Here is a 24,708-nt window from a genome sequence, read left to right as displayed (position 1 = left end):
CTTACCTCGGCAGCCAGAAAAGAGGAAGAGAGAGAAGCAAGTGAGTGGCAGAGAAGTTTGAAATTGAGTCCTAGAACCGAGTGCTCACCAAGACCCAGGACTGTGGCAATTTCTGGTGATGACAATGGACATTGGTGGAGAGGTTTAGTGAGAGGATAGATCAGTGGGTATCTGCCATGTAGCATGAAGCAGACGGTCTTCTCTCTCCTAGAGTAGTGGAATAATAGTGACTAAGCCTGTGGTCAATGGAGCCAGACTGTCCAGGATTAAATTCCAGCTCTCTGCAAGGATGCTGCCTTATGCAGTATTAACATTTATTGAGTGCCAGCTTCTTCTCCCTTAAAACTGGTAATGACAGCTATTTCACACTGTCATTGTGAAGATTAAATAAATTAATTTTTGTAAAATTATCCAAAAAATAAGAAACATAAAGCAAGAACTCTTCACTTTTGCTAGATTTTTTTAAATTATGTAAACTAGAGGTACTGGGATTTGATTGAATTCAAGCACTTGAGAGACAGAGAGATGGAGCATTGTGCTAGAGAATATGTTTTGTATGCAAGGGGGCTGCTTCCAATCTCCACTAACACACTGGCCCCTGGGCAATTTCCAAAGCAATCCCTGAGCACTGAAGTGGGAGTAGCCCCTGAACACCACCAGGTGTGGCCAAAACCCAAAAATTAAACAACTAAATACTTTGATTTTTTTATTAGTAAATCACCGTGAAGTACCGTTACATACTTACAAACTTTCGTGCTTGCATTTCAGTCGTACAATGATCGAGTACCTATCTCTCCACCAGTGCCCATTCTCCACCACCAATGATTCCAGTATCCCTGCCACCACCCCCACCACATCCCCCCCACCCCATCCCACCTCTGTGGCAGGGCATTCCTTTTTGTTCTCTCTTTCCTTTTGGGTGTTGCAGTTTGCAATAGAGGCATTGAGTGGCCGTTGTGTTGCATCTATAGTCTATATTCAGCTTGCATCTCCCAACCCGAGCAGGTCCTCCAAATACCCTTTACTTGGTGGTTCCTTCTCTGTCTGAGCTGCCTTATCCCCCAGCATGTGAGGCCGGCTTCCAAGACGTGGAGTAAACCTCCTGGTTCTTATCTCTACTATTCTTGGGTGTTAGTCTCCCATTCTGTTACTTTATATTCCACAGATGAGTAAAATCTTTCTATGTCTGTCCCCTCTCTTTCTGACTCATTTCACTTAACATATAAACAGCTAAATACTTTTTATGTAGGAGTACTGCTATTTATTCAGCCACAGATTAGCTGATTGAATTGGGCATGAAGGACGAGCCAGTACCGTCACCCTTCCCATGAGACTGCAGTTGTCTTGTCACCGCTGGTTCATACCTGGCTTTCCTATAAGCTCTGAGGTGGCGGCCACCTTGCTACTGTGGGGGAAAAAGGCAGAAGGGAGCAACTCCCTTTCCCTCCCAGGGAGGCATGGCACCGTAGTTTAATGCATGGTACATTCATTTTTCTGCTGCAGGGCTCTGGACTAAGTCCTTTTGCCTCTGGAGCCACGGCCATGCTGGAGAGCCACTCGTGGGGGCAACTTGTGACCTTGGTAGGACGTGAAGGACGAGCCAGTATCTCCCCCCTTCCCATTAAACTGAAGTTGCCTCATCATCACCGGCTCATATCTGGCTTTCCAATAAGCTCTGAGGTGGCAGCCACCTTATATTCAGTCCGGATGCATTTCTGCCCAAAGCTGTTGGGTTTCGAGATTTGTTTCTGAATCTCTGGGATCATGGCTGTTAATCAGCTTGACCAGGAGCCAGAGAGGCCGTTTTTAACCTGACTATCCAGTGGCCTCTGGAGGATGGCAGTCACCGGGCTGCAGGGGGAACAGGTTAAGGCACGAAACCTATTCCTACCTGGAGTGGCCCAGCGCCAGTTAACTACTGCAGGAACAGGACGCATTTCTGCCAACAGCCTTTGGGTTCTGAGATTCGTTTCTGAGTCTCTGGGATCATGGCCATTAAGCAGTTAGATCAGGAACCAGAGAGGCCATGCCTCCAATTATATAGCTGAGCTGGAGGTGGTTTGTGGGTATGTCTCCCACGTACCTAACTTTTGGCCGTTTACTTTCTTGTAAACTTTGCCTCAAGTTTTTGGGATCTGGCCAAAGGCACAACAGCAATTTTGGGGTATCTGGAAGTCTGACAGTACCATCAGACTACTGATATACTCGCCTCACAGGTACAGATTGACCTGCTGGTGGCACCATACCCCCAAAACAGCTCAATACTTTTATCTATCAAATAACAATAGTTTAACTTAATGTGACTTTGACAGAAAGTTTTATGAGTGCCTTAAGCTCATAGTTTCAGACTCAAAGAGGTCACCATGCACTCAGGATTTTCTCATCTGTCCTCTCAATATGCTGCCTCCTTTATGATCCCAGGTGATGGCAACAGCTTCAAGCATCACATCCCAACAAAGTTCACGCTCAGAAAAAGAAAGAAAGGGACACAGAAATCTCTCTTGCACAAATTGCTTGCTTCTGTGACAGGGGAAAGATTTCCTGTATGCTTCCTTAAAAATTCCCTTTGTTTTCATAGGGTGATATCATCACTCTAGACAACAAAGAAAGCCAGAAAGGAAGATTCTGGCATTTTTCTGCCACTGCCTCCGGTTGGGTAAAGAAGATATCAGAAGAAAAGCTGTTGAGTAGGCAATCTACCTATCTTGCAGGATAGACTGGGAGAAAGTGTAAGGAAAAGTGCAGGCAGACACAGAGAAATGTCCACACACATAGATTGTATTGTCACAAAAAATAATGGCAAAAAGACCATGTAGAGGCTACAGAGAGGCAAGGTGCCAATGATTCTGGGGAGTCATATTCCTTCCCCACAAGTTGTTGCTCAGAAGTAACAGCCACTCTCTACACCACTGCCCACCACTGCCCACTGCCATATACTAACTCAGACCTGATACTACTAGCTTCCAAGTCCCTCTCTTAATTTGATATATGATATAGCAATGCTAGAGATTAAAGATAATGAGGACAAAGCTGCTCAAAGCTTTTGTTTAGGAAACTGTTAAATGGAAAATTTGAAGTGGAGAGAAAAAAACAGCTCTGTAGCCATAGTCACTAACTCAAATATGGGTTAACTTTGTCTGTAGAAGGTCAGAGAGTAAATCTAGAATTTGCAGGCACAGTGTTCTCTGTGGGAACTACTAATCTCCCAGTGGTGTGATACATAGATAATAGAGCAGCAGATAAGTGTGGCTATGTGCCAATTAAACTTTATTTATATAAACAGGTGGAGGGCTAGATTTGGGCCAGAGGTTATCCTTTGGCAACCCCCTGTTTAACAAGGCAAGCTGCATAAAATTATCACGGAGACCAAGACTTCTGAAACACAAGTGCAGATGGGACTTTCCGGAAGAGAAGTTGGCTGGGTGGGGTCTGTGGTGACTTGAATGCATGACTCATGGAAAGGAGGCCGTTGTAAAACTTCATTCTTCTAACTTTTCAAGAAAAATTAGAAGGCAGATATTTCTGTGGTCTCAATTTTAAATACAGGCAACCAATGAAAATGGTCAACCTGACGCAGATGGAACAAACCCAACTGAGGGCTCCACAGCTCAAGGGCAGACAGTTGGTGACCTCTGGCCTAGAAGATCATCCTTTCTTGAGTAACATGCTATGACAACCAAGTACACATGACATATTTGAGTGACACGATCCAGGAAACTTAGCACAAAGCCAGCGTGACCTACTGCTAATGGAATGCAAAACCGCTACCATCCTGCTGGTGGTGGTCAGGCTTGTGTGAGGCTCGTGTGGCCGACACAGTCAGCTGCGAAGCTGTGCTGCTCTTCCTGCTCGCTCAGGCTCTGCTTCCCTTGCGATCTGCGGCTTCATCATGTTCTTTGACATTCAGTGCTGCCTGACACCCTGAGTACAGGCCTCCCTGACCTGACTCTGAGGACCAATGAAGTCATGCACAGAAAGGCACTTTAAAAACTATAAAACACATAACCCAGGCCATGTGCACTGTGTCAGCTTGACCAGTTCCTCCTTCCACAGTCCCAAATTCAACTCTAAATCTCAGCCTTCAAGTCTGTTCTTTAGGAGTCTAAACATCTTCACCAAAGGAGAGAGCAAAAGGACTCATCCAAAGGTCCTGCTCTCAGAAATCTGGACATCTCCTAAACGGCCCCAAGGAACAGAAAGCCCAGCATGGGACACCAGCCATGCTTTGCTTATTTTGTAGCTGCTCCCACCTAATAACGACTTCTTTGCCCTTCTCACCAGATTCATAGCTCTTGGCATTCTCAGCCTTTCCTGGGAGGCTCCTCTGCTGCCCAGGTCAGCTCCTAATCTTTCCACATCCGTCCCTGCCATCACCAAGGCCAGCTGGGAAGAGCTACCTTGACACGCCCACTACCATTTTAAAGCCCATCTTCATCCTCCTACCAGCTGCCCTGCCAGGATCATAAGTAGACAGCTCTGCCAACCCAGGTATGACCTCCTCTTGCCCTGACAGTGCTGAGCTGAAACCACATCTGAATCCTCCTCATGAAGACCCCCACTCAGGTGCCACCTAGTTTGACCCTGAGGATTAGCACTTTCTTCTCCCTGCGATCATTGTAAACCACACTTTCATCTCTCTCAGTCATTCCATGGGGCAAAAGTAAAAGTATGAGATATAGAGAGAGGGGAGAGTAAGAGAGAGAGGGAGAGAAACAGAGAGCAAACAAAGAGAGGAAATAGAAAAAAAAAACAGAAATAGAATCAGAGTCAGAGACAGACAAAGACAGAGACCGAGACAGAGAAACAAAGACAAAGACAGTGACAGAGACAAAAAGAGAGGCAGAGAGAAAAACAGAAGAGATGGAGAAAGGGGGAAACAGAAATAGACAGGGAGTAAGAGATAATGACAAAGAGAGACACTGAGAGAGAGTCAGAGACAAAGAGACAGAGATGGGTACACAGGATTGCAGCTAGAGAACAAGGCTAATTTCCTAACCCATGAGCTGTGCTAGTTCAGGGGCTGTTGAGGCTCTAATCCACTGGACTTGTCAGTCTAAGTTAGTGGTTAAACCAGCTGTTAGTCAAAGCTTCTTCAAACTCTTTGATTATGAGGGTGCCACAGGACAGGGCTGTCTTCAACAGAAGAAGAGTTTGATCTGTCTTGTATATTGTAGTCTCCATGGAACCCATTAAAATAAATATTTCAGGCAGCCAGGGCGATAGTACAGTGGGCAGGGTGTTTGCTTTGCACACAGCTCACCTGGGTTCAATTTCTGACATAGTATATAGTTCTCCGAGCTCCACCAGGAGTAATTCGTGAGTGCAGAGCCAGAAGTAACCCCTGAGTATTGCTGGGTATGACCCCCCCAAAAAAATTAAAGTAAAATAAATATTTCATTGCTAAAAATCAAATAAATGGACTTGGAATATCCCCCATGCTTCTCCCTATGCCTCTGTCCAGTATAGGAAGGCAAGTCCCATAGGATTGCTGTAAATCAGCCACATTTGTCTTTGACGAAAGTCCAGTCAGGTAAGATCAGGCTGAATTTTTGTTCAGAATCTAAATAGATTCATTGTGTTTCCTATAGGGAAAAAAGGAAAAGTTCATACAGCTCAAATGAGCTACTTTGTGGATTGACAAGTGCAACAAGGAGAATGACTATTACTTTTACATCACTCGAGGAAGAATCCTTATTTGTGTCTCTCCGCCTCATGATGACAAGAGGGAGCGTTTCCAGTTTTCAATCTGCAAATAGAGTGATCAGTTGACCTGTCTGTTCCTCATTGCTGAGTAACACGTCTCCCCAGGGGCCCTGGCTCATTGTCAATAGGGCAAAAATCTTAAAGAGATTTACTCCTTCTCACTAAAGTTTTAATTTCTCCTGTGTGGCCTATAAATTTGTCCTAGAGATTCATCAACCCCAGAGCTCATAGAGGAGTTCACAAACGAGACTTGGGGACATGTACAGTGTCGAGGGGCTGGTGTGAGCTGGTGGGCTGGAATCTCAATCCTTGTACTCCCTGATGCTGACACAGACCACACTTAGATTGGGAGGAAACTTGCAGGAGTGAAGGCTGAACAGCACGGAAAGAGCAGAAAAGACATTTATCCTATTGTGGTATAATTATATAATCTCAGACATGCAGAATCAAAACTTGTTGGAATCTGAATGTGGAAGGTAACAGAGATTCCACTATTACAGGATAGTGAAGTTCATAGCCTCTGGAGGTAAACAGATTTGAACTCTGGTTTCCACACAACTGGCTGTACGTTTACTAGATTGTTTTTTATTCAAGTGGTCAAGCATATGCTTTGCATGTGCAAAGCCCTTAGTTTAATCCCAGGTGATCCCACATGAGAGCTGCCTGCCCCAGGCACTATCAGGAATAGGCCCCCAAAACTAGGAATAAAAAACTGGAGTCAAACAAACAGAGAGGAAAGTGATAAGAAAGACAAACCTCTACAGAAGTTAGAGCTATAATCAACATATTCTAAGGAGTCTTCTAAGTTCCAAGAGAAGTCAGTAATCCCAATTCTGGAAGGAGAAATTGTAACTAAATTAAACCATGGGAGAGATAATCTCTCTATGAAAATCAGAGACTCTTGGGGTGTGGGGATGAATCTCAGGACTTATACAGCAAACATTTCCTGTGCACACCTGCCAGCAACTTCTCAGGTGTGACAGAGACAACCCACTGTGCTCTGAGCAAGCTTCCTGGTGCAGTCAGCCCTCTGTGACTTCCTTTATAACTCATGCACCTGATGGAGTTAGTCCTCCCAACAGTATGTCTGATGAAGCCTCTAACTGAGACCTCTTCCTCCTGGGAACTATGACTTCACCATACCTTGAGTATAAATACCACTGGGCCAGAGAACTTTAGGAGACTTTGCTGCCACTTATGTCATTGAGAGTAAAGAAATAGTAGGGATGGTATCAACTATTACACCTACAGAAAGAGACTCCCACGTAGACTTTAATCTCTTTCTGGCACTATTAGTTCCTTACTGTTTTCCCACTCCAACTCAATCAGACAGAGTAAGGACTGGGGTTCTGGTCACTTCACTTAGATCAGGATTAGAGTAACAGATGCTGAGATGCTGTACAGAAGATAGAGACTTTGTCTCCTCCATGTTATTCCACCACGTCAGGAACAGTTATCTGGCCTCAAAACCTCAACCATCCAGAGAGGAGTCAGCCTCTGCCCCACTCTCCCATACTACTGCCTCGTTACAGGGGCACTGAGAAACTCTGGTGTGTGAAGGCTTATGACTTGCTTTCTGGAGGACTACGCCTACCTTAACATCAATTATGCAGAAAAGGGAGAGTGAAAAGGAAAATTCTTTCTGCTGCTGTCTGATCTGCGAAAGCAGTCTTGTGCTGCAGGGTTTAACACATTGTCCCTTAGTTCACTTCTATTTCCTTTTATTTATGGGAATATCAATACCCATAACACCCTAAAATATTTCTTCAGTTTGGACACAGCTCATTTCCTCCCTTGCAAGCAGCCAGTTCCATCATTTGCTCATCCAATAAATATATTCATACCCAGTATGAGTCAGGTACTGTGAAAGGAGCACAACAATAGCCATAGCTTTCATCTATAGAATCCATTCAATGTAATGAGTAGACATCACATTGTCTCAATTCATCACCACAACAGCCCTGTGAGACATATATCACTTTGCTCTTTTGGTGATAATTTAATACTTCCGGTGTCACTAGAAAGTTGCTCGTGACATTGCAGAGTTCTGTTTCCCCTTATCATGTCCTACAATTCCCTTTGCCCTCAGAAAAGTGATGAACTGATAGGAACCAAATGGACAGAATAGGGAGGAAGCAAGAATCACCTATCTTGGAAAGGGTCTCAAACCCCCAAGACACTCGTGCAATGTGAGGTGAGGCTGAGGGGAGAAAGGCAGCCCTATCTGTCTCTCTGTTCCATCAGTTCCATTCTCCAGGTAGCTGTTCTTGTGGGTGTTAGAGCTTAACACAGCTCAGGAAGAGAAGGACAGAGAATGTGGAACTGAAATAAAGGGTCTTCCCCAACAGCCCTAAATTCCTTGGCTCCCTGGAGCAAGGATGCCAAAACCAGAACATTGTTTTCTGTGGAATCCTTCCACAGATGACTCGCCCAGCAGGACCAGCTGTTTGGCTGTGCTTGAACTGTCACCCAGCCAAGACAGCTTGGTGGCACGCCCAAACTCCAACCCAGAAAGCATGCCAGGTCAACAGCGAGCGCCAAAACTGTTTAAAAACATCATTTGAACCATACAGCCAGTCAATTTAAAATATTCCAAGCAGAGAACCAATGAGGCTTGAAAACATGGAAAATGAACAATAACAAGTAGATTGTATTTATTTATCTACCCAATTCATTGTTTTAAGTTTGCCTTTTTTCCAGGGGAACCCTAGAGTACTCAGATTCAAATTTTTATACCATAATTACTCTTTTCATTTGGGGTTATACCCTCCAGTGTTCAGGGACTACTCCCAGCACATTTGCTTTGAGGTGGGTTGTCACTCCTGGTAGTACTTGGGTGACCATGGGCTGGAATCCAGGCATCCCCCAACATACAAAGCCTGTGCTCAGCACTTTGAGCTAGCTCCCAGCCCCACATTATATTTTTAACATTGAATATGTTCTTAAATTCCAATGATACCACAAGAACTCAACTTGAATTAGTACCTAGAACATAAATTCTCTTTGTGTGTGTTTGAGTATATGTGAGCTCAGAGGCTCACTACTCCAACAGGTCTGCAACACAAGGATTTTTATTCTCTTTTTCTCAGAAAAACTAAAAGATGTCCCAGCCCAGTATATCTTAGCCTTCATAAGTCATTTATTTCTTAAAGTTCAACTTTATGCCCTATAGTACCAGGGGTTTTAGTACAGCCTCATATAAAAAACTTATCTTGGGGATAACCAGGGGGTGCAGGGAACTCTGTTCTGGAGCAGGGTCTACACAGCCATGAACCCTCATTGCTAGAGAGACCATTAGAGCTTCTATAACAGGGTTTTACAAAGAGCAGCCAAGCACCCCATAGTTCTTGCCACATTCCATTACCACCTTCTTAGATGTCTGTAAATGTTCTCATCAACATAAACAAGTTTGTTTTAAAAGGAAACACTACATAACTACAAAACTGGATCACTTGTTCTAAATAAAAAAGGTAAGTGTGAAATTAAATACGAAAGAGGGCAGTTACATACTCTTCTAAATAGATACTGTGACCCAAGGAAGAATACAAACCAGAAGTCCATCACATTTCAATAAGTCACCAGTTACTTTTGAAAATGTAAGATCAGGAGTTTCAAAAGTTAAAGATACATTAACACTATTGTGAAGTGTCCTTCTTCCCTTGATCAGGAGGATTAAATTGGGCAGAATTTTTTACTATATGTGTAAATTTATTTTTAATATAGTGACTTAGAAAATCCTTGCCAAATCTAACCCATTCATTTTCCAGAGAAATCTGGGACCAAGAGAGGGACTGGAGCAGTAGTAAAGTGGATAGGGCACTTATCAACCCAGGATTAATCCCTGACACCCCATGTAGTTCCCGAAGATCTGCCAGGAGCCATCCCTGAACACAGAGCCAGGAGTAATCCCTGAGTATCGCTAGGCCCAAAAACCAAAAAGAGAGAAGGGTAGGAGGTAACATCCTCATCAAGAGCTAAATGAATGACATAGTGGATACCAAAACCCAGGGAGCTCTGTTCTGGCCCAAACGAGCAGATTTAGCTACATTCAGCTGCTGACAACCACTGCACACACACAAAAAAAATTAATTCTCACATTTTCTCCTCCTCATGATGGGCCGGTCTTGATCCAATTTACTTTGGGATAGAAAGAAACCAAGGTCTATTTCAGAACTAGATCTAACTGGCAAGAATGGAAATTCATCTTTTTCTTCCCCCTCAGTTTCTACTATTCACTCATTTCCCATGTACTACAAAAGTATTTGTAATAAAAAACACCTACAAAAGTTCCAAATAAAACCTAAAAAGTCTAGAGAAATCTCAACATTTCAATATTTAGAAAGGATCCATAGATAAACTGCTGCAATATGGAATTCAAAGGGGAAATACCCTGTTTCCTCTCAAAACATACTTTGTCCTACTAAACTACCCTGGGTATAGCCCCCTTGGTGAACTCAACATATAAAGAAACACAGTAAGCAAATAACAAATAGCCAAAGGCTACAGAACATGAGAAATAATTTGCAGTACTGATTACCACAAGAAGCTAAGGGCTCAGTTTTCCCACTGAAGCCTGAATAATGTTGGATGAAACTGGAAACTCTGGTGTATGGTATGGTGATTTCCCCAGCAGTGATCTTAGCACAGAGCCAGGAGTGATTCCTGAGTATCACCTGGCCCAAAAAAAAAACAAAAAGAGAGGGGGCAGAAGCAGACCTCTTCATCAAGAGCTGAATGAATGACAGAATGGATACAAAACCCCAAGACGCTCCATTCAGACCCAAACCAGAAGGGAAACCCTGAATAATGGTGTATAAAACAGGACGTCGTTGGATGGTGTGGTGTTGAAACATTGTATGCATTAAGCCCTATCATGAATAGTAGTATTAATCATGAAGCTACAAAAAAACTATAAAAAATATTGTATATCATATATTAATCAATATATTATAGTATATTAAGAAATATATTAATATGTCAACGTGCTTTCTGACATTTATTGTCATTGTCACTGTCCTCCCATTGTTCATTGATTTGCTCGAGCAGGCCCAGTAACATTGTGAGACTTGTTGTCACAGTGGTAGGGCGTTTGCCTTGCAAGCCACTGGCCTGGCTGAGCCAGGTTCAATTCCTCCACCCCTCCTGGAGAGCCCGGCAAGCTACCAAGAGTATCTCGCCTGCATGGCAAACCTGGCAAGGTACCTGTGACGTATTTGATCTGACAAACACAGTAACAACAAGTCTCAAAATGGAGACATTACTGGGCCCGGTTGAGCAAATCGATGAACAATGGGAGGACAGTTGTTACTGTGTTTGGTATATCTAATACATCACAGAGAGTTTGCTAGGCTTTGCCATGCAGGCGAGATACTCTTGGTAGCTTGCCAGGCTCTCTGAGAGGGGCGAAGGAATTGAACTCCGGTCGACCCAGTAGGCTGCGTGGAAGACAAATGCCCTACCCCTACCCGCTGTGCTATTTATTGCTCCAGCCCTGACATTTATAAGTTACTTTTTTAAACTTTGGGTTTTTTTTTTGGGGGGGGGGCACACCCAGTGGTGCTCAGGGCTTACTCCTGGCTCTGTGCTCAGGGATCATTCCTAATAAGGTTTAGCAATCTACATGGTGTGTTGGGGATGGAACCCGTGTCAGTCATGCTCACTGCACTATCTCTCCATCCCCCACAGTTATGTTTTTTAAAATAAATAAAAACAAACAAAAAGAAAGAAACTACTCTCTGCAGAGTAGAAAGGGTAACATGAGGGAAGTTCTTGAAATCTTTCCCTACTGTGCTTGCATGGAGGGGTGGAAATGCACATTTTCTAGAGATGACTGGCACATTCAGTCTTCCTGTCACAGGAAGGAAGCTTCCTAGCCTCCCAGAATGACTGTGCCTGTCTCTCCAAGGCAGCAGTACCCCCCTCTGGGCTCCAGGGCAGGGCCCCTTTAACGCCCAAAGCACAGACGTTACTTTCCCTCCGAACTTGGATAGAGCAGGACTTCCTATTATGCAGCTGGTGTTTCCTGAAATAGAACAGGATTTGAGCAAACGGTTTTCACTAGGCGGGCAGGAGAAGCTGAGTGGCTCTCCATCTCATTTGCAGTGACTCAGCCCCACAATCCGGTGCTTGCTCATCCCAGCCGGAGCTGACTTTTTGCCAGTTACCAGGCTCACCCATCCCATTCTCTCTTTGCTATGCTCATGGCCCTGTCATCCTATTTGCTTTCCCGGGGAGACCACACCTCTGTTCTTATGTAACATATCCTCTATTTTTGAATTTGATTTAGTCTTGATCCACCACTCAGGTTCGGTCGTCCTCTGGACGCCTCCCGCCCAGCTCCACCCCCATCTAGAAGACAGGGCAATTAGTACGTCTCTCAACCAGAAGCAGGGCTCCTCCTAGAACTGTATTCAAATATTGGGCACATGCCCAGTTGCTCCCCACTTGAGTTGGAGGAAGTGTACGGAGGCAGTTGATGCAGCAGTGTCTGGCTGGGCAAGATGCGATGTGTGTGACCCGGGATGAGCCTCCCCTCACTCAGCGATGGCGAGTGAGCCCTAACTAGGAAACACACTCCGTGTGGGACGCACCCACAGCACACACTTGCCACACAAAGCTGGGCCCCTGAAACCTGCTTGATTGCACTCCAACAGGGGCAGGGCTTGACAGCTTTATCAACAACACTCTGTAGGTGGGAGCAGCAGCCGAGCTAGATATCCTCTACCCCTCGTCTCAGCTCCCTCCTCTAGCCCTCCTCACTCTGCTCGCCCCCACACCCCTGCCCACCTTCTGTGCCACATGGCTTTCTCACGCTCTGCCTGAAACGGTCTTTCTCCATCTCTTCATTGGCTGATTCCTTATTACCCATCACTCAGCCTCAGCTTAACAGCAATTCAAAGAGGCCTTCCCAGATGACAAGGTGCTGTCATCTCCTGCAGGTGCCCCACAATCACTCCAACCAGTCTTTTGTCACATTACTTAATCACCCAAACACACACATGTGCAAAAAACCCAAATGCTATTTGCTTTCTGGAATTACCTTGGTTTTGTTGCTATGGTTTTTGGTTTTGGGGGGAGCGGTATTTTTAGCCACCCACACCTTGTTTATTTATTTGCACATTAAAGAGTGTTTGCCCTCTGAAATGCAACCTCTGTGAGCACTGGGAGTCTTCTCTGTATCCCCGGTGATCTATTCTCAGGAAGGGTCCAGAGAAGAGCAGGCAGTCAGCACCTGTGGGGAATGAGCGAGTGCTCCAAGTATGGGGATCAGGAAACAACAGTGCAGAGGCTGCAACTTTGGGAGGTGGCTGGAGAAAAAGTCTGCAGTGAAGCGTTTCCTAAACAAAGACATGGAGTGCCAGGGGCATGATGGGCAAGAGTGGGAAGCCAGCACAGAGGGCTCCGAGTGTGAAGAAGTGAGTGGGTGTCTTCAGATACCAGCCACGAGAGATTCGCCTGCTTCATCTGGGTGACCCTGAAGGTTCCCTCGGCAGGGGCTTCCCCAGCCAGGTAGGTAACCTGGTAGGTGTCAACCCAGGCTGTGACAGCACTCATCTGCTTATCCATGCCAGCTTCCTGATGCCATCATCATCATGCCTGAACAGCCAGGTGGGCTGCCACCTGCTCCGCGTGCCACAGCACCACCACCAGGTTTGGTCCCCACTGTTACTATGGAGTGACAGAAAGGGTACCAGGTAACTTAATTGTTCATTTAATTTTTATTTTATTTTTGACTTTTGGGGAGTATCACATTCAATGCTGCTCAGGGCTAACTCCTGCTACTGTGCTCAGGGATCACTCCTGGCAATGTGTGTGCTCCCTAAGTGGTGCCAGGGATGGAATGGAATCTGGGTAACTGCAAGGCACGTGCTTGAAACCCTGTACTATCTCTCCAGCCCTTAAGTGGTCATTTTCAATCTCACCAGCCAAAAAGGTTTCCAGTCAAAATAGATAATAGAATGGCTGAAATAGACAAGAAAGAAGAGAGATAAAAGGAGTCCCCCCCCCCCCTCCAAACACACCACAAGCCTGGAAACTCCCTCCTGAACCCACGTGAGCACCCAGAAGTAGCAGTCTCTCTCTGCCCCTCACCTGTGCCTGAGCAGAGAGAGGGCAGATCTACAGGGGACCATGACCAGATAGCTAAAGAAAGTCAAGGGACAGAGAACCACTGGGCTCTGATCTTTAGAGGTAGGATAGAATTATCTGTTTAATGCTGTGAAATTAACGAAGCTTCACAAGCATCTGGAGTTCATATTCCATATTCAATGGCCCACCTGGGAAGAAACTTGCTCTCACCGCAACACTCACCACCACTTTATGGAGACCAATGATTCCCACATGACCAATGGCTAAAATGAGGGAAAAGAGTTGGGAGTGGCCTGGCACCAGCTAAGCGACAGAGCAGAAATCTGAAGGCAGTCTGGGAAGCCTAGCCAATCCTTTCCATCTTCCATTTCCTGGATGTGAGGGGGTTTCTTGATGTTTCAGTATGGGAAATCAGTGGGGGGTCACGTAGATCACTGTGGGTTTGACTGCATCGATCAATTCCAATGTGTTCTTTTTGAGTCTCCAGCACTAAAATCTCATCTCTGACTTCAAGGACCCCACAGGTAAGGCAAAGGCAAAGCAACATGAGAAAACAGACCAGGGTTCGAGTTCAGAAGTGTCTGTGGAAATACAGTCCATCCTCCCCCTCCAGGCCTCAGTGGCTACACAGCACTGTCTCACTCCCAGATTCCAGGTAGGCCTGTGTGGACCTCGTCACAGTCAGTTAAGGGCCACATGTGCTAGGACATGCCAGGACAGAGCCCCTCTGCACTCCCCACACTCACCTTCTTCAAAGCCCTCCTCACAAATGGTGACTGCCCCACTGCCCTCCTCAGAAAACCTGAGCTCTATGAAGGCAGGGACTGTGTGCTTGTTTAGTCATAACTCTGGACCCTGATGCTACTGACTGTTCAGTAACTATGCGGCGAATAGGTGCAGTTAGAAAGAAGTCACTGCAACAATGATATGGTTTAACCTAAGGTCTTCCATTTCTTCCCTTGAACTTTGGAAAACCGTCATTCCAAGTTCTTCTCACAACTCTGAAGAGAAATTAAGTGCTTTATAAATTAGTAGGTGTTGTTCTATTTAGATTGTGTTTATTATGAGAGTGCACATCTTCAGAGACTCCTCTGTCCCCCACATCCTCAGAATCAGGGGCACTTTCAGAAAAGTCGGTGCTAAAAGTGAAAGCCCAGGGGTTAGTGAGTGGAGTCAGGTCCTGTCCTCAAAGCCAGGTGATCTTTGTGAAAATAGAATTGACCACAGATCACAAATCCCCAGGAGCAGGCATCTCCACCATAAGCCAGGTCAGGGATGTTAAGATCCTTGCAACTACCCTGGTTCAGGCCCGAGGTCATGGCTATTGTCTTAGTCTGCCTCAGAGAAGGGAAGAGACAAGAAGTGACATGTGTGTATGCAGTCATGCTAAGGAGGGCTGCTTCCCACAGCCCCCAGCTGCAAGAACCCGAATGTCTGCTCACACTGACCTGGTAACTCCACCTGCTGAGTTCTTCCACGGTCCATTATTATAAAATATGTTCATTTGAAGCCTCTCTTCCAGCTGAGGTTTCTACAAACCTGGTGGAGAATGCCCTGGCTTTGGAGTCTGAAGACAAGAAAAAGTAAACTCAGGTGTTTGGGGGTGGGGGGAACAAAACAGAAAAAGTCCTGGAGAACAAAACACAGGCAGCTGTAGAGTAGGTCCATGCCCTGCACGGTGCTAAATGTGGGTAGGTTGGTTTCATGTTTTCCTCCCAAAAAACTGACTCCTGCAGACAGAGTCTCCATTCAGCGATGAGCAAAACCAGCCCTGGTTCCTTCCCAGGATGCCCAGCCACAGGGAAGCTCTGTAAGTCTGTTTGCTGATCCTTCAGTTGTGAGAAACATCTCAGACCACTGAGAAAATCGTGCAGACTGTGGAAATAGGTGGCATCCTTGGACAATGTTAGCTGTAGGGAATAGGGAAGCCCACTTAATCTGCATTTTCATGAGGTTCCAGGGAGCTGCATGTACAGTTCTGCCCTGCTGGCCAAGGTTCTCAGCACCCCCACTCCTCCACTAGCAATGGCCGAACTGGCTTCTGAGTCATGCCTGTGCACTCGGGTGGATTCAGAAGAGTCTACACTGCACACTTTGATTTCTTCGGGAGCAGTCCTTCCCAATTTTAAGGTGAACACAAACCATCTCAGGCTAGATTTCAACTGGGTCCCCCTATGGTGGGTGGACCCTGGAGTCTGTGTTCTAGCAGACTCCCAGGTGAGGCAGGAGGCTCTCTAGGGCTACACTCAGTACTGAGGGCCCAGAGGCAACTGTTCTATAACCTCTAATGAGAACAGAAATCCAACCTTCCCCTTGGTAGCACCTTGCCCAGGCACCCATCTACAGGGTGGGCGGGAAGCACCTCAGGTGGCATCCACAGCTGGCAGCCCATGAGACTCACCAAGGTCAACAGGGTCTTACCTGAGTTCCAGACCCTTCTCCCTTCCCATGTGTCCCTGTATCTCAAGCAAGACCAGGCCTTTCCCTGCCTCAGGATCTTGGCACCTGCAATCCCCTCGACCTGGAATGCCCTTCCTGCAGCTCCCTGCACCGCTGGCAGGAATTCCTCCTCATCATTCATTCCTCCGCTCCAATTTCACCTCCTCAGCGAAGCAGGCCCTGCCTGGCCCGTCAAACTTGCTGTATGCACGCCCCACCTCAAGACTCTAGAGCACGCATTTGCTTCTTGCCTGGACTTTATCAACCTGGAACTATGTCATTTCTTTGTTTTCCCTGTTTTCTTCTGTCTAGTTTTAATTTCCTATCATAAATTAAACTTCACGAAAGCAAGGACTGTGTCCCCCTCCACTGGAGGTGCTAGCTAAATAGCTGGGCAATATGTATCTACAGGGCTTAAAACATGCTAAGGCAGCCACAATATGCTTTGGGAGTTGCAACAAAGGAGGCAGAGAGGAGCACTCTGTGAGGCCAGAAAAGGAAGTAACCACTTCTTTCTGAATGAATGGGAGCAATAATCATGGTAGGCTCCCTGAAGGAGGTGATGTCCTTTAAACTTTACTGGGAAGCATGGAAAGTATTGTGTAAACTAAAGTAAAAACACATGTAAAGTAAAAGCAAGGATCTCTGTGCAAAAAGAATTACTTGTACCTCAGGAAAAGACCACAAAGCTAAAGGGTGGAGACTCAGCAGGTTCCTGCCCTGCCTCACCGAGAGATCCAGGCAGAAACAAGCAACTCTTGGCCGTGTGACAGAGCTTGGCAGGACTCAGCAGGTGCCACCAAGTCCTGGGCCAGGAAGAGGCAGCCTGACTCTGTGAGGTAAGACAAGATAGGGGCAACAGAAACTCTTTACACAAGATCCATGTAATGATGCCGCTGGTCTAGACCCCAAATCCAACTGACATTTTCTAAACCTGCACTAGAGAAGTAGACATTTGTGGAGTGCTTGGTAAAACAGAGATGATTTTCTCTCAACCTGTTCATGTTCTCAGGAATCAGACTAACATTTGTGTTTTCAGAACCAGTCCTTTTGGGGAGCTAGAATTCTGTCTTTAGCTGAGCACCTCTGCAGCAGTCTTCAGGGTGACCTTAAAGTTCTGTCTGAATAACACCAGAGCAACAGTCAGCTCATAATTAATATGTAAAAATCTACTGTTAAGTTTATGAGAGCACTTTGCTCAACTTCACACTGTCCTATTTTCTTCTGATGAGCTATCTCTATGTGTGTGCACATGCATGCACACGAAAATACACAAACACACATACACACACACATACCTGTGCTATTCTTCAGAGAACTTAGCATTCCCTTAACTGAAAGTCCACTTGTTCACCTGAGTTTCATGTCTTCCCAATCAGAGAACCCATCTTGTTTAGTTATCTATCTCCAAGACCTCAACACTGCCCTGACAGAAACTCAACAAATATGTGTTATGGGGCCAGCAAGTTAGTACAGCAGGTAAAGCACTTGCCTTGCATACAGCTGTCTTGGGTGCAAGCCCCACATCCCATATGATCTCCCAACCACCTCCAGGAGTAAGCTCTAGTGTTGCCTCAGAGTCAAAAGCAAAACATTATGTATAAAAATAATGGCTGCCGCCTTGGAGCTTATTGGAAAGCCAGGTATGAGCAGGTGGTCATGTGGCAACTGCAGCCTCATGGGAAGGGGGGTGGTACTGTCTCATGCTTCACATCCTACTGATGTCACGAGTTGCCCCCCATGAGCAGCTCTCCAGCACGGCCATGGCTCCAGAAGCACAAGGACTTAAATCAGAGCCCAGCAGCTTGCGGCAGAAAAATGAATGGACTATGCGTTAAACTACGGCGCCATGCCTCCCTGGGAGGGAAAGTGTGTCTCTCCCTTCCGCCTTTCCCACCCCCACCCCACCCCCGCCAGTAAGGTGGCTGCCGCCTCAGAGCTTATTGGAAAGCCAGGTATGAGCTGGCAGTGACGGGGCAACTGCAGCCTCATGGGAAGATGGGGCAGTACTGGCCTGTCCTTCATTCCCTACCAAGGTCATGGGTTGCCCCCCAAGAGTGACTCTCCAGCACGGTCATGGCTCCAGAGGCATAGAAACCAATCTCGTAATTATCTGGCTCTTGGCAGAAATTCCTCCAGACTTATTTAGTAAAATATCAGAAATCCAAAATTGTATGGTTCTCATAACCAGCTATAGAAAACAAAGCATTTCACAATGGCTTTTCAGCAGTTCTGATTGTTGGGTGGAAATTCTAAACAATAATAGTGCATCTTTTGTCGAAATAATGAATGTAAACAAAGTAGAGAGAGTTAAGTAGAAATCATCTGCCTCACAGGCATTGGGAGGGATGGGAGGGGAGTATGTTGGGGTTCTTGGTGGTGAAAAATAAGTACTGGTGAAGGGAAAGTTGTTTGATCATTGTATGACTGAGACTTAAACCTGAAAGCTTTGTAACTTTTCCCATAGTGATTCAATAAATAAATATAACAATAATAATAGTAATAATACTATAGCACTGTACCACTGTCCTCCCATTGTTCATCGATTTGCTTGAGCGTGCACTAGTAACATCTCCATTGTGAGACTTGTTGCTGTTTTTGGCATATTGAATACACCATGGGGAGCTTGCCAGGATCTGCCGTGTGGGCGGGATACTCTCAATAGCTTGCTGGGCTCTTTTGAGAGGGACAGAGGGATCAAACCCGGGTCAGCCATGTGCAAGGCAAACACCCTACCAGTTGTGCTATTGCACCAGCCCCCAAAATAATACTATAATAATTATTATCATATATAAATATATAGTTTGCAACATTTTTGTACTGGAAAATGTTGGAATTAACAAACTTGCAACCAAAGAGATTAAATGAACTACAATTATCAAATAAATGTTAGAAAATTTTGCTGCTGTCAAGATGATTAAGGATGCTCATTCTTTATATAAAAATGTTTCCAAGATAAATAATTTAGTGGAAAAAGGAATATGCAAAACAGAGTGCAGCATTTACAGGGTCTCTTAGCAGAGGCCATTTCTCATTCCCTTACTACATTTCTTTTATTTCCCACATGAGAGATCGTTCTGAATCTGTCCTTCTCCCATTGACTAACTTCAGTCTGATACCTTCTAATCCACGCTGTAGCAAATTACATAATTTTATCTTTTCTAATATTTGATCTGAGTAGTTGAGTAGTATTCTGTTGTGTATGTATATAGGTTTCATTATCCACTTTTATGTTCCTGGGACGTGGATTGCTTCCAGACTTGGGCTACTGTAAATAGTGTTGCAATGAACTTAGGAGTGCAAATACATTTTTTGAAATAGTGTTTGGGGTCTGTTGGAGTATATAGTAAGATGTGGAATTACTAAGTCATATGGAAGTTCAATTCTTTTTTTTTCTTTTTGAGAAATCACCCTGCTATTTTCTTTTTATTTTTTAATTAATGTAGGAGTACTGCTATTTATTCAGCCACTGATTAGGCTGATTGAATTGGGCATGAACTCCACACCATACTATTTTCTGTAGTGGTTGAAACAGATGACATTCCCATCAACAGTGGATGAGGGTTTCTCCTTCTTCACTTCCCCACCAGCACGTATTGTATCTAGGCAGAGTAGTATTTCACTGAATGGTCAGTATTTCATAGCACAGCTTCTTCATTCATTCATCTCTTGATGCACACTTGGGTTCATTTCATGTTTTGGCTATTGTGTACATGGGTAATAAAATATTACCTAAGCATAATAAAATGTTATTCTAAATTATTGTTTTCATATATTTCTGATAATATTTTGCAATAATTTCACTATATATGTGTATGTGTTGTATGTCGTAAATGTATTTAGTTCGTATAACAATTGCTTCTCATAAACCTTGAAGATATTCATTATCTGTAAACAAGAGAAATGGGGAAGGGGAGAAAGAAATGCCTTTTATGCCATTTCTTATTTAACTTTTTATTTACAAACTATGAGAATGCATTATCTATTTTTTATGGGGACCACCACATCCAGTGATGCTCAGAAGCTACTCCCAAATCAATGCCCAGAGAAGAGGGGTTGAAAGCAGGCAGTTATTGAGTATACCACACAGTGCCAGGGAGCAAAGCCACAGCTTCTGCATGCCTGGAATTAAGCCTCCAGGTCAGCCACGTGCAAGTTAAGCACCCTACTTGCTATATTATCACTCCAACTCCACAGTAAGCTATTTGGAGAGTGAGAACATTCGTGTAACTTTTATTACAATAGGTCCTTTAGATTGAGCTATTTCAGTATTAGTTATTGTTCCTCTAATTTTGTGTTTAATTCACAAATTAACCTTTATCATAAGTATATGTATGTGTGTACAGAAAAAAACATTGTATATACAGAGTTTAATATTAGTCCTGAAACATGCTGCAGAAAGGTAGGGCTGAGATCTTCTGGTGAAGTATAGGCATGCCTCTTTGGTTTTATTGTGCTTTGTAAATGTTGCCCTTTTGCAAAATGAAGGTTTATGGCAGCCCAGTGTGGAGAAAATCCAAGGCACCAGGTGCCCAGACACAGCAATATCGACCCTAAACCACTTCATAAGCCAACAGTGGTCTCTGAGGATTCAAGTGAAAGTCAGAGCTAAATTCCAATCACTTTCAGTCAAACACCAAAAGCTAGAAACAATTAAGCAGAATGAGAAAGGCATGTGAAAGCCAAGATAAATCAAGAGCTGGACCTTTTGAGCCAAATTGTGCATGCCAAGAGAAAGTTATGCAAGCAACTGCAAAGGGCTACGGTGGTGAACAGGGATAGTAAGAAAGTGAGGCAGACCTCTTGCTGGCATGAGAACATCTGCATAGTGAGCAGAGAAGAGTCAGATAATTCCCTTAAGCCAAAACCTGGTCCAGAGCAAGGCCCTAACTCTCTCTTCATGATGAGAGATGAGGAAGATGAAGAAGAAAAATTTGAAGTGACCAGAAGTGGGTTTGTGGGATTTAAGGAAAGAAACAGCCTCCAGCCCTCCCCAACATAAAACTGAAGTACAAGGCAGCAAGTGCTGACAGAGAAGCTGCAACCAATGACACAGAAGACCAGCTAGAGTCACTGAGGAAGACAGCTACAGAATAGATGGAGGGAGGGGGGTGGAGTGGTGGGGGGGGGGACAAGAGGAGGGCCGGAAATGCCACCCATGACTATGTTAAATAGCTAAAGAGGAGTTAGCACTTACTTCAAGCTTACAGGCCGACTGACTCTAGCCTAAGGGGAGAAATGAGCTGATAGCTGAAAGTTGCAGTCAGTGCTCATTTGCCATTCTGAGAACCCTTGTGCTCTTGGGAAGAATGTCTAACATAGCAATAAGGTCTGGGTGAGAGCAGTCTGTTTTTAATATGGTTTGATGTATATTTAAGTCTAATATTGAAATTTATTGTCAGAGAAAAATATAATTGTTTTCAAAATATCATTGTTCTTTGGCAATGTACATCTAAGGGGATGTAGGTTGTTCTCCCATATGTTAAAATTCATTCTGCAGTCCATAGATCAAGAAGACATTTCTTATTTTTTTAATATCTTATAACTGTAAGTAAGACTTTAACATACTCAACACTCTAGTGAATCTACACTGTCGATTGAAAACCTTCTGAAAATGATTCTAGATGCCTTTAAAAACATGGTTATTCATTAGAGTACATCAAGTCAAGAACATTATCAGGACTTTGGGATAAGTAGGTCCTAAGTTGGGACTTCAGTGAAAAAACTCTGTATATGTGTTGTAAATAGCAGGATAACTCTAGTTAATTGCATCTGGCAATGCTTCTGAATGGTGGCAGTCTCATAATATAATTGGAACAACTGAGGAGTTAGTTGCTTCTTACAGTTGAGCTAAGAAGATGCCTTCTTGACATAGAATCTGTTTCTAGTGAAGATTCTGTGAATATGTTGCCATGACTACCAAGGATTTAAACTCTCTGTCAAACTTCATTGACAAAAAATTCAACAGAGCTTGAGAAAACTTCCTCCAATTTTGAAAGTAGTTGTATTATGGGTAAAATGCTACCAAACAAAATTACAGCCTCCAGGTAAGTCTTACCTGAAAGTTGCTAGTCAACAGGAGTTGACAGGGCATTATTTTAAGAAATTGTCAAAGTTACCCACAAGATCAATGGCCAGGATCCAGAGACAATAACACCAAGCTCCCGACTTCTTATTCTCTAGTTCTCACTCTCAGAGAACCTGGCAGGCTACTGAGAGTATCATACCAGCACATATGCCTGAATAGGAACACCTGTAAAGTTTATTTGTGTTTTCAGCCTACTGAGAATATCTCACACGGCAGAGCCTGGCAAGCTATCCGTGGTGTATTCGATATGCAAAATCCAGTAAATACAATGGGTCTCATTCCCCTGACCCTAAATACGGCAGCATTGAGAAGGATGTGGAAGGAGAGGCTGATAAAATCTCAAGACCGAACTAGGCTGCAAAAACGAAGAAGGACAAAAATCACTGTCTGTACTTTCAATGCACTTACGCTGGCATCTGATGCATCCATCGAGGACCTGATGGTACAAGTGTGAAAGATCAAGTACGACATCATTGGTCTGACTGAGACAAGAAGGCATCAGTCACATCAAACTGTTTTCGACACTGGAGAAGAACTGTACCTTGGAACATGTGAAAAAAGAGGCGTTGGTGGTGTTGGTGTCCCTGTCAACATGACATAGCCATAAGGATTGATTCATTCGAATGCCTAACAACCCGAATCGAACTATTACACTTGAATAGATGTGGCTCACTGCTGGCAGTTTCTATCTTCATTGTCTACGCATCAACATCCAATTATGATGAAGGAGAAATTGAGAAGTTCTACATGGAGCTGGAGAAGTTCTATAAAGAAGACCAGACCTTCTACAAGATTATTGTCGGTGATTTTAATGCCAAGATAGGACCGAGGAGATCAGCCGAAGAACTCCACATCGAGACCCATGGCCTAGAATGGAATGAACAGGGTGACAGACTGTCTGAGTTCATCATGTCGACCAAGACCATCCATGGTAACTCACAATTCCAGAAGCCCGAATCTAAACATTGGGCATGGGAGTCTCCCGGTGCACAGTTCCACAATGAAATTGACCACATCATATTCAATCGACAGTTTTGCCTGACTGATGTTGCTGTTATCCCAAAATTCTAAATGGGATCGGACCACTGTCTCCTTTGTGCAAAATTCTACTTCACGGAGCGGGGAGAAAGGAATGCAAAGTTTAAAAAGAGAACTCCCAGAACGACCACCAACTGGGAGCTCTTTGGCTCTGTTGAGGCAACATGGGAAAATGCCACCATTGACAATAATGATGAGGAATACGATCAACTGGTTCAGCACCTCCATGATTGTGCGAGGAACGCCAAGAGAGAGATAACCACAAAAAAATGCCTGTCTTCGAAAACTCTTGAGATTATTCATCAACATGGCTTGGCACATGCCTCAGGCAACCACAAGCAAACGTCCAAGCTCGCAAAGCAGTGCAGAGAAGTGATAAAGGAAGACCTCAAAGGGGGAAGAGCAGCAGTGCTGGCAGATGCAGCAGAAGTAGGAAAAAACATTCGTAATGCCCGCCTGTCCTTCACCAACTACAAGACCAAGATGACTGCCCTCCGACGTCCTGATGGATCTATCACACATTCCAGAAGGGCAATGGAGAAGATTATTCATGATTTCTACTCATATCTCTTTAATAGCCATGTCCACCTGCCCACATACCAAATTCCGCAGGATGGATATGTTGTTCCCAAAGTTCTCCCTTCCAAAATCCGACACGCCAACTCATCAGTAAAGAAAAAAAGAGCACCTGACCCAGACAAGGTCAGACCTGAACACCTGAAGAACCTACCATCAGTACTCATCAATACACTGGCTTGGCTCTTCACACACTACCTGTCTAAATACAAGGTTTTGTCCCAATGGGAAACCAGCAGGACTGTACTACTGTACAAGAAGGGAGACATCCATGACATTGGCAACTATCACCCGATCTGCCTGTTGTCTGTCATCTACAATCTGTTCACTTGAGTCATCCTGAATAGGATTGGCAGAACACTAGATAAAGGACAACCATGCGAGCAAGCCAGGTTCAAAAAGGGTTCAGCACAATCGACCATATCCACATGATAACCAATTTTATTGAGGTTTCTCAGGAGTTCAAGATTCCACTCTGTCTAATGTTCACTGATTTAAAGAAGCCTTTGATTCTGTTGAGACGGAAGCGGTCATCGAAGCCCTAGCCAATCAGGGCATTCAAACTCAATACATCAGGATCCTTCGTGAACTGTATTATGGATTCACTACCAGGATCTCACCATTCTACAAAGAAGTGATCATCGATGTCAAAAGAGGGGTTCAGCAGGGTAATATTATTTCACCAAAACTCTTCAGTGCCACCCTCGAGAACGTCATGCGATGACTGGAATGGGAAGGAATGGGAGTGAAGATAGATGGTTGGCAACTACACACCT

The sequence above is a fragment of the Sorex fumeus genome, unplaced genomic scaffold, assembly GCF_029834395.1.
Source record: "Sorex fumeus unplaced genomic scaffold, SorFum_2.1 ptg000051l, whole genome shotgun sequence".
Taxonomy (NCBI): Eukaryota; Metazoa; Chordata; class Mammalia; order Eulipotyphla; family Soricidae; genus Sorex; species Sorex fumeus.
This window is presented reverse-complemented; position numbering follows the sequence as displayed.